General features: G+C 40.7%; 1 long non-coding RNA gene across 1 annotated transcript; it reads right to left on the minus strand.

The window, feature by feature from the left end:
• Positions 1-999: 999 nt before the first annotated feature.
• On the minus strand, positions 1,000-5,577 carry LOC126828299 (uncharacterized). Its single transcript, XR_007682974.2, has 6 exons — positions 5,528-5,577; positions 4,754-4,805; positions 3,566-3,705; positions 2,568-2,735; positions 2,062-2,108; positions 1,000-1,100 (listed from the first exon to the last, which is right to left on the minus strand). It is a non-coding gene; the product is annotated as an uncharacterized LOC126828299 (long non-coding RNA).
• Positions 5,578-8,293: the final 2,716 nt, after the last annotated feature.

Below are 8,293 nucleotides of genomic sequence, written 5' to 3' on the forward strand. Positions count from 1 at the left end.
TATTAAAATATGTCATTTTGTAGGACACAGTATGTAATTCTCTTATACTTATACATTATATTAATATGCCATTTTGCCTGGTATAACGTATGAGCGTATATACATATGATATGTACTCTAATGTACATGTACCTCTAAATATATATACGTTGGAACCTCTGTAATATTTAATACTTTAAGTCGGTATGGATAAAATGTTTTTATGTATAAATTTAAAGCGATTAGGCCTTTTCTGAAAAAGGGCTTCTATTTATGTATGCGTCTGTACCTTTACTGTACGCCTGTTTTGAGTATAAGATTTGAATAATATTGTTATTGTTATAAATAAAATAATAAAACGAATCGCAATCTTTTGTCTGTCTACCCTTCTATTTAAGTGAAGTGTATGTTGCCGTCGTTGTCTGTCTCTCTGTCTCTTCGTCCATTACATATGTCATTTTGATGAAAAAGAGACAAGAAAGGTTTTATTCGAAATCTGCTTGAACCTCCACGGGACGAGGGTTTTGGTTGTCGCACTTCTGGTCATCAAATCTAATCCATGTACAGGGCTCTGTCCTGTGGGAGGAAACAGGAGTAAACCCACAAGGTCGAGAAAGCACCACTATCTCAACGCCAGCGCTGATAGCTAGACTTCGAAGCGCGAAACTCTAGACCGCTAGGCCATCTCACCCCCTTCATCATATCTAATTGGGTCCGTGTACACGATGGTTGAATGGTTAGCGCGTACACGTTGTATCATAAAGAATGTCACTGAATCAACTGAATAGTTGTACGTGCCAAGGAGAAGGGTCGCGTGTCCAACCTCTCCCACTGCAGCTAAAGACCCCTACGTGCAAGCGAATGATTGAAATAAAATCGAACCATATGTTACTGCACCACTATAGAAACCACGCTTACCCACCAGCGGCAACAAACCTTGGACTCCCTTGTTAGTGAGTCAGTGCGTTACGCGATAACCCCAACAACTGAAAGCGAACAACGCCGATGTCTATAATAACGATTGTTTCAAGTTTTTATTGTGATTTTTATGCCTTGTGTCATGGCGTCCCGTCTTATGCCTGACCTTGTTGTGATTGAAGAACGTACAAGAGTGTCAAAAGCTGGAATAGAAAAACATAAAAAAAAACAAATGAAAATAAATGAGATGAAATGGGGTTTAACGTCCTAACTACCGGCACTGACTGGGGTAATAAAGAGGGACATATGGGTGAACTTTTCCACATACTCATGGGTTCAGTTACGCTGTTCCGTGCCAGACCCACGGTCCTGCGGTAATTTGCTAAATCAGTACCATAATAGAGTCTTTAAAATTTGATTATTTGATTTCATTTCTTTATTGTAATTACATGATCGATCTTCCGGTCGTGTAAGATTTATACCGGCGTCAGTTCTCCCTGCTGTGATTGAAGAACGTACAATATAGTCAACAGCTGAAAATGAAATGAAAAGGGGTTTAACGTCCTGCTATCCTGCTGTGCTAATGAAACGGTGTGATATGAGAGCAAATTTCCCCAGACACCGCACTACCGCCTACCCTTATATCGACTTCCAACTGCCAGTGGATCTATTATGTGAACCTTAATGTGTGCACGGGGCCCCGGTTTTTCGTGCCATCCGAACGACTATAAGTTGTCCCTTCGGGCCCTGTGTCCTGCAACACACTGACATATTCTCTGTCAATACTGGGATCGAAAACGAGACCTCCAGGTTAGCGAGCCAACGTCTTACTCTCTGCAAAAGAAATCAGTAACATTGTTACATCTGTAAAGGGCGTGGTGGAAATAGAACGTTTATACGATCTGCACTAGTCCGAAAAGTCTGTTTGATGCATGGACCATGAGATTGGGAAATAAAATGGTTTTAACATCCTGTTTTTCTGCACAGACGCCGGGACCTCAAGGTTATAGTCAGCCAGTGCCTTGATCACCAACACCGGTACCTCAAGGTTATAGACAGCCAGCGCCTTGATCACCAACGCCGGGACCTCCAACCATCACTGCGCTAAATTTTCGAGCGCAATATTCATAATAATTGGCTATTGCCATCAAAAGTTTAACTCACCTCAGTGTAATAGGCAACAAATTCATCATGGTCAATCTTTCCATCCTCTAAAAAAGCCAAAAGAAATATAAATATCACTAACGGTAAATTCACCGTCTATGGTTGCTATAATTGAACAGCATATCTGCTAAAAGCCCTGTTATGCTAATTATAACTAAAAGTTAAATAATTGAGAGAGAGAGAGAGAGAGAGAGAGAGAGAGAAAGAGAGAGGGGGAGAGGCTTTTCACGTCCACTCTACACAAACTATGGGTCTAACACATTGTATCTACTCCTTGTTTTAACTTGGGGTGCCACATGTATAAAGTACCTAGTCTTTGGTCTGGAGCTGTCCTAAATTGGAGTACGTAGTAGTTGACCTGGAGCTGACCGATCTGTCCAAGTCCTTGGCCTGGACATATCCTAACTTTGGATGCTGCATTTATCGTGTACCTAATCGTTGGCCTGGAGCTGTCCTAACTTGGGATGTTTCACTAGTCCTTTGCCTTTTATAACTTGTTTACTTACTGGTGATGTGGTCCATTCTGTCGTGTACACCATCTAAATCTTTAGTATCTATAAAACCGTCCTCGTTATCATCATACTCAGCAAATAAGGCCTTAGCAACAATCGCCAAGGTAGGTTCCGCCATATCAAAATGGAACTCGAATTCTGCTACAGTTACTTCATTGTCACCTGAAAATATACGATTTCTAGTTATTGGCAGTGTGGGATTAAGCCTGTATGGGTCCCCTGGCAGAAAATATCATTGAAACCCGTGCATCAGCTGTGGGGCATATTCTGCTCATTGTCCGTCACAACCACACAATTTGTAGCCTACATCAGATATATTTATTTATGGGACAAAAAAACATCTTCTGGTCGACCTCGATTTATCTCAATTACTAGGCACACATTCCTGGTCATGTAGATTTGGGGCTGTTTCACGAAATTTTAACTAAGATAAAATCCGAATTTTAGTAATTTGATTGGATAATATTAGATTGATTTTAGTGCTTAGCCAATCAAATTAGTTCGATTTTAGTGCTTAGCCAATCAAAATTGAAGCATCTACAAAATTTGGCTTTTATCTTTTGTTAAGATTTCGAGAAACAGGGCCAGGGGCTATAGAGGCTAATAGGTCATTCAAAACAAATTTAGGGGGCGGGGGTGAATGGTTTAACGCGTGCGCTTTACACCAATGAATCAGGTGGCGTGGTTTTGAGCTCAAACATGGCTCCTACCCATGCGCAAGAGTATTACTGAAATATAATTGAACCATATCTCCTCTGAACTCAATAACTCAACTTCGAACAGGAAGTAGTAACTGCAACCTGGTGGCGGACATGATCTGATTTTCAACATATAGAGCAACATATAGAACCCTACGCGCAAGCGAATTATTGAAATAAAATTGAACCATATTTTAGTCCTTATATGATCTAGTTTATGTCGAGTGACCGTTACCACTCTCACCCCTCCACTCTCAGAGACTCTCTCCCTCTCTATGGATGTTAACTACCTACCATTAGAATCATAATCATTGATCAGAGTTTGAAGATCGTCTCTGTCGAATTCATTATTTTTATTGTAATCCATTTCCACCCATAGTCTTTCGGCTTCTTTTTTTACATGATCCCTAAACCCATCAATATCTGGATCGGCCCTGTGGATAACAAATACATAATACTAGCTCAATTACCCTTAGTTACAAAATATATATTACTGGCTTAGTTACCCTTAGTTACCAACTCAAATATATACTACTAGGATGGTTACCCTTGGTTACCAAATATGACCTAATGGCTTAGTTACCCTTAGTTACCAACACAAAAACTTCTAGCTTAGTTACCCTTAGTTACAAAATTTAACCTACTACCTTAGTTACCCTTAGTTACCAACACAAATATACACTACTAGCTTAGTTACCAGGCCTTCAGCGGTTGGGTGTCTTACAAAGTTTCCTGAAGGTAATGGGGCCGTGTAGTCCTAATATTTAGTGTTCTAGGCTTTAAATGAAATGGGGTTTAACATCTTAGTTTTCTGAACCATTCGGGGACCCTGAGGGCTACGAGGCAAATTTTGCCCGAATAACAGCGTTTTCGCCTACTCGTCGTCGAACTTCAACTGTTAAGGAATGTTTACGAGTACGCCAACGTATATTCGCTCTTCCTGATTTTCCGGTCGTGGTTTCTACATGTTAATAGTGTAGGACGGAGGACCCTACATACTCGGTATTCCCAGTGGCCTCATTCCGTTCTACTCCACCATACCCTGGGTTCATCAATGGGGTATTCATGTATTCCAATTTTCTGTCCCTGATTGTAGCTTGATTCTACCTTCCAATCAATAAACATTTTACAAACCAGTCTTAGAGTCATGTTTTAAGTTCACAACAATATGGCGGATTGTTCGCTCGAATATGAGAAAGTTTACAATAAATGTAATATAAAAGAAGTGACATGCACACAAAAAGACGTTCTAAATCATCGTTTCGGTGGGGAAAATGTTTTATCTCAGTTCTTATGTATTTAACAATTTTTTTGATGATTGATGAGAATTTCAGTCATCAAGGGCAGATAATTTGAATAGATGTCTCCCGCATGGATGAACCCAGGGGTTAGTGGAGTGGAAAGTGGTGAGACCTCTGGTTATACCGAGGATGGGGGCCTTGGTACTAAAACAGTACCACACTAAGGCTACAAAAAACTTACCCAAAGATGGCTGGAAGAAGGCAAGCAGCAAACAGCAGGACAAACATGGTGACTGAAACAAATCAACATAATTTTATATAAAAGGGATCATACCGATATTAAAAAAGTCTCAGAAATGGAAGTTCGTGTACGCAGCAAATTTAAGATTTCGGGTCAATTTTGTCGTTGGGTGATCTCCTTCAGAGATCTATACGGTACATGACCCACGTGCTGTACGTGATAAAATAAAAGTCTGGGACACAGGTCTCAATTTCCAGATGAAGACTGGCGGGTTTAAGTTGTTAGAAAACGTATCACATGTACTGAGTTAGTTGCTCGGCCCTAAGGTAGAGGAATCGAAGGATTTTAACACAAAATTAAGCAGTTTTCTTTTCCAAAATATAATCGAGATTGACCGCCCTTTAATTCAGTAGGAGTCTTAAACAACCACTCACGGGATTACATCAGGAATAAGCAGGAATCAGTGTTTTAACACAATATACATATATACATACATATACCTATAGCAAGGGACCCCTATGATCTTGGAGCCCCGGGTAACGGCCATGCTTATCTGTCCGTTAGGACGAACAAATTTGGATCTTGTAACAGGATGAATATTGTATTTACACTGTATTGATACTTACAACAACATTTAAAAAAAACAAAAAAAAACCATGCTGTAGAGATCAGTGTGGGGTCCACAGCCGCAATTCCCCAGTGTACCCTATACGTTAAGCCCAACGTTGTCACTGGGCCGCCACGGTTCCTAACATTACTGTATTGTGTACCTACCTATTTAGATATCCGAATGACAACTGACACGGTGTTAAAATATCTTATCATTCTTATATCGGTCGATGGTATAATCTTATCTATCCAAAAGTTCCATTTTAAGATCTTAGCCTATCTTCTAGATAGTACGAAAGTCACGATCTAGCCCGAAATGTCAGGCTCTTTCCGTGGTGCCTATAGTAGATTGTCATTGAGTCAAGCGATGTGGTTTCGATTCCCCGCTTGAAAATGACAAGGAGTAGGTTCGGCAGTCCAACCTCGTAGGTTTTCTCCGGGTCCTCCGATTTCTTCCCACTGCTACAGACCCCGGCGCCCAGGCAAATTGTTGAAATAAAATTGAACCATATGGTACGAAATTAATTCTACGGAATTATCTCTCTTATTATCTCTCTTCAAATCAAGTGTGAAACCTTGCTGTTTTATCACCATAATTAACCCACATGACACTTTCATGCGCCTAGAACATCGACAAGTATAAATTTCGTTATTATTATTATCATTATTAAATGACCCCCCCCCCCTCTCCCTCTCCCTCTCAACCATTTTGAACTGATTGCATTCTCTTGGTAATATTTCCTGTTCTTGTTGGGTCAACGCTATTCAAGGGTCTAAGGATACGCCATATCGAGTACAACTCACATATAATTTGGCGTGATTGTTCTTTGGACAACTGCGCATCGGTTGACTGACTTCGAATTCAAGATAGCTGTGAAAACTTTCAAAACTTCGTTTTACTTGTCCTTACTACGCTAGGATCTGGAAGAGTTGTTATATTACCCGCGTTCTGGTTACGGTGAGGGAATAGCCAATGAAACGGTCAGTTACGGCGATTTCTTGGCGTGCGATGAACGGAACTGTGGGTAAACCACTAGAAACTTCAACGCTAATTGATTAATCAACGTCTGACGTCATAGGGTCAAAAGCCGCTCGTACGACCTTCCAGTACAACCGGTCAGATCTTCATGTAGTGTAGGTCATCAAAAGTATAAAAAAAAACGAAACGAAATATAAATCTGTATTTTAATCAGATTGTGATTTAGGAGGGGTCACACTTGACCGATTACAATCTGAACGACAGACTAACCCTACCTGCAGAGAAGTGACTCTGACACAGTGAATAGCCATGATATCCATATGACGTTATCTAAACGTCACAGGTCATGAGGTCACATCAACAAACAAATGTAAACACCATCATTATGATTATTATCAACATTACAAGACATTACATTACATTGTAAACAATAACCTTATTGCAGCCTAAAGGACTGTATAATCCGTACAGAACGTGTTATCGCTTCTTCCAATGATTTTTCACAAAAATAACATCATCTACAACTCTAGATTTGACGTCGGCATATAGGCACTATTTTGTGCTTCGGTCGTGTCTATTTCAGATATACACAATCAATTCTGTTAATGTTTTTAGCGTGGGGATTGACTAAAAGTTAATTTATTTCAGTTCTAAACAAAAATTTAAAACTTTAACGCAATTTTAAAAAAATAGCCAAATTCTGGCTGGGATTACTGAGCAAAATGGCCATTCACTATATACATATGGTTGCTAAGTAATCCAGTTTTCTAATAACGGGTTTTATAATAAGTTATCACAATGTCAACCAAAATGGCCAGGGAAAGAGTCACAATTACAAAATTGGGGTCAGGTAAACTCACTCAATAGAAACGAAATGAAATTTGATTTAACGTCCTACTTTTCTACATCCACCGGGATAATAAAGACCGGCAGACCGGCATACACCATACAGTAAGCAATGAGGAACATTAATTCCCGGTCTGCAACACTATGGCCTATTTCGAATTCCAACTGTAATGGGTTCATTTCCTTGCACACCAGTTTGTCGTCCCATTCGTAAGACTAGACACCGTTCCTTGTCATGCCGTGGGTTGGATGACCGAATGGTTAGCGCGTGCGCGCTGTATTATAAGGTATGTCAGTGAGTCAACTGGCGTGGTTTCGATTCCCCGGTTGTACGTGACAAGAAGTAGGGTCGCCTGTCCAACCTCATGAGTTTTCTCCGTGTTCCGCCACTGCTAAAGACCCCTATGCGCAAGCGAATAATTTAAGTAAAATTGAACCATAAGTTAGTCCCCAAATGACCTACTTCGTGTCGAATGGACGTTAAACACCATTTCTCTTTCTCGGCCAACAGGTAGCGACCTCCTGGTTAGCGAGCCAAAGTCTTACTCACAGAGCCACCAGATCTCTCGTCGATTATACCCAGTATCCAAATAGCATCCGTTGGACGTCGAGGTGGGGGGGGGGGGGCTTTCTCATGATATATATAACGTATTGATGGAGATAGGAGTTTGCACTAAAGGGCATAGGCGCACGGACTCGATAAATGTTAGGGGGCAGAACCTGAAATGCCCCCAAAAAAATTCCGGTTACAGATGTCTAGGCCTCGCCCTCAAAGAAAATTTGACGGCCGCAAACGCGTTTTCTTGCTATTCCAGTCCCTGAATACAGCACTTGGTCTAATATAGCCAAACTTAGGTGGCCGACTCGAATTCTAAACAACCAATCAATCGTTTACAGTCCACGGAGAATACAGTAACTTCAGTGTGGTCCACTGCTTTAGGTGGCTCACCTGAATCCCAAACAACCAATCAATCGTCGCGGAGTATGGGGGGTCTCACGTTCCCCGAGAAAATTTTGAAAATTTAACCGCCGCAAATGCGTTTTTCTGCTGTTGTAGTCCGCTAGTTAGCACCTTTAAAGTTTTGAAAATTTAACCGCCGCAAATG

This window comes from Patella vulgata, chromosome 1 (genome assembly GCF_932274485.2).
Source record: "Patella vulgata chromosome 1, xgPatVulg1.2, whole genome shotgun sequence".
Lineage (NCBI taxonomy): Eukaryota > Metazoa > Mollusca > Gastropoda > Patellidae > Patella > Patella vulgata.